Source organism: Galeopterus variegatus, unplaced genomic scaffold (genome assembly GCF_000696425.1).
Source record: "Galeopterus variegatus unplaced genomic scaffold, G_variegatus-3.0.2 Scaffold2885, whole genome shotgun sequence".
NCBI classification, from domain to species: Eukaryota; Metazoa; Chordata; class Mammalia; order Dermoptera; family Cynocephalidae; genus Galeopterus; species Galeopterus variegatus.
Genome location: NW_007728996.1, coordinates 149602 through 152385, shown reverse-complemented (window position 1 = coordinate 152385; position 2784 = coordinate 149602).

The following is a 2784-nucleotide window of genomic DNA, read 5'->3' as shown; positions in this document are numbered from 1 at the left end:
CCCACCCTGTTAATAGGGTAGACATTAACCTCAGCTTGCCAACCGGAAAAGGTCAAAGGCTAACTTCAGGATAATGAGAACATGGTTACAATCTGATAACCTGATACCAAAAGGAGGAAGCACAATCTTATCACTTGAGACATGCTAACGAAGAAAAAAAAACTGGCTTCCCCTGTCCTTTTTGAATTATTAAGCTTGCTGATGTAATAAAAAATAGTAGCCAAAAAACCCCTGCAGAGAAAAAACTAAATAAAAGGCATTGTCTCATGCTCTACTGTGCTCCAGCTGCAACACGCTGACAGCCCGCAGAGAGAGAACATGCATACTGATGCACTGAGGTCTCTGTCTGTGTTTTTTATTTTCGCCGGCTTTCTCATCCCTCTTTCAAGGACCCACAAACTCGACTGGGGCTGGTCTCCGGCACCTCGGGGTTCCACAGACGGCGGCCTCAGTGGCGGGCAGAAGTTAGAAGAAGATAATCAACTATTTTGCCCAAGCATTTTGTTCAATTTGGAAGACATGGTATGGAGAAAAGAATGGGGACTGTGGCATTAGACATGGATCCAGCATGGCCTTTCAGAGGATGTGTCATGCCCCTTTTCATTCGTTAGAGTCACTTCATGACAAGCAATGAGACTGATGCAGTAATCAATAGTACCCCAATAAAGAAAAGCCCAGGACCAGATGGCTTCACTGCTGCATTCTACCAAGGCTTTAAAGAAGAATTAACAACAATCCTTTTCAAACTATTCCAAGAAATTGAAACAGAGGCCATTCTCCTAAATTAATTCTATGAGGCCAGCATCATCCTGGTACCAAAATCAGACAAAGACACAAAAACAAAAAAGAAAATTACAGGTCAGTAACCTTGATGAACATAGACACAAAAATCTCCAAGATATTAGCAAACAGAATGCAACAGCACATCGCAAAGATTATACACTGTGATCATGTGGGTTTCATCCCAGGGATGCAAGGATGGTTCAACATACATATATCAATAAACGTGATATACCACATTAACAAAAACAAGGATAAAAACTATATGATTATGTCAAGAGATGCAGAAAAAGCATTTGAGAAAATTCAGCATCATCCCTTCATGATAAAGACCCTTAACTAAGTAGGTATAGAAGGAAAATATGTCAATCCAATAAAAGCCATATATGACAATCACACTGCCAACATTGTCCTGAATGGGGAAAAATTGAAAGCTTTTCCTTCAAGAACAGTAATAAGAGAAGGATGCTCACTCTCACCACTCCTATTTAACATAGTATTGGAAGTACTAGCCAGAGCAATCAGGCAAGAGAAAGAAATAAAGGGCATCCGCATTGGAAAAGACAAAATCAAAATGTCACTTTTCACAGGATGGGACATGATCCTATATATAGAAAAATCCATAACCTCTACAAAAAAACTCCTAGAGCTCCTAAACAAATTCAGTACAGTGCTGCATACAAAATCAATGCACAAAAATTGGTAACATCCTTATACAGCAACAAATAAGCAGGAAAAAAAAATCAAGAAAGCCAATCCATTTACAATAACTATGAAAAGAATAAAATACCTAGGAATAAATTTAACCGAAGAGGTGAAAGATCTCTACGCTGAGAACTATAAAACTCTGCTGAAAGAAAGAGGACACCAAGAGGTGGAAAGACATTCCTTGTTCATGGATTGGAAGAATTAATGTTGTGAAAATGTCCATAATACCAAAAGTGATCTACAGATTCAGTGCAATCCCCATCAAAATATCAATGACATTTGTCACAGAAATAGAAAAAACAATCCTAAATTCATATGGAACAACAAAAGACCCCAATAGCCAAAGCAATCCTATGCAATAAATAAATAAATAAATAAAACCAGAGGCATTATACTACCTGTCTTCAAACTATCCTACAAGTCTATAGAAGGTACCAAGTCTTTATGGAGCTTTGGAACTCCCACCACTCTCAAACTGCCAGTTCACTGCTGAGCTAATCTTGTAACTTCTGGATTTAGGACCTAGTTACTTTGCTCTCTCCATTTAAAATAATACAGTTGCCATAGTGAATGAGGTTTCAGAGGGCCGTGATCCAGACAGCCTTGATTCCTGACTGTCATTTGCATGCAGTATTCTCACACCAAGTTGGGTGACTACTTCTCATTTACCTTTATGAATCCCCGGAGTCACTCAAGACCACTTCATAGTAAGTAAAGGCTATTAAGCAGTTACTGGAGAGAGATGGGGATTTGGCCAACTGGCTCCTTGCAGCATGCATTAGCTATTGTCTAGTGTCCATGTTCCTCCTCAGTCCAATCCAAAGTCAGGAGACTTGAACTTGCAGTTGAAAACATGACCGCTCACAACACCTAGCCTGCGTCATGTTCGGGGAATTTTACACTACTCTAAAGTATAGGTGAAAATTAGATACTATGGAATTAATATCAAGATTCATTACTGAGAAAAAAATAAAAAATAAAAAATTTTCAAGGTTGTCATTACTCTTCTTTCCCTTTCTCATTTCCTATATCTTGTTTGAGGCTAATTAAAATGTTTACAATAATGATCCTTTCAATCCATGGTAATGGTATATCCCTTCACTTAATTAATCTTCTCTAATTCCTTTCAAGATGTTGATAGAGCTTCCTGACCTGTGCTTTAGTGTTTTTCATTAGTTTTGAAAAATTCTCAGCCAGTACGTTTTCAAGTGTTGCTTATGCTTCATTCTTTTTCTCCTCTCCTTCTGGGACATCAAACACACATATATTAGAGTTTGTCTTTGTGTCCCATATATT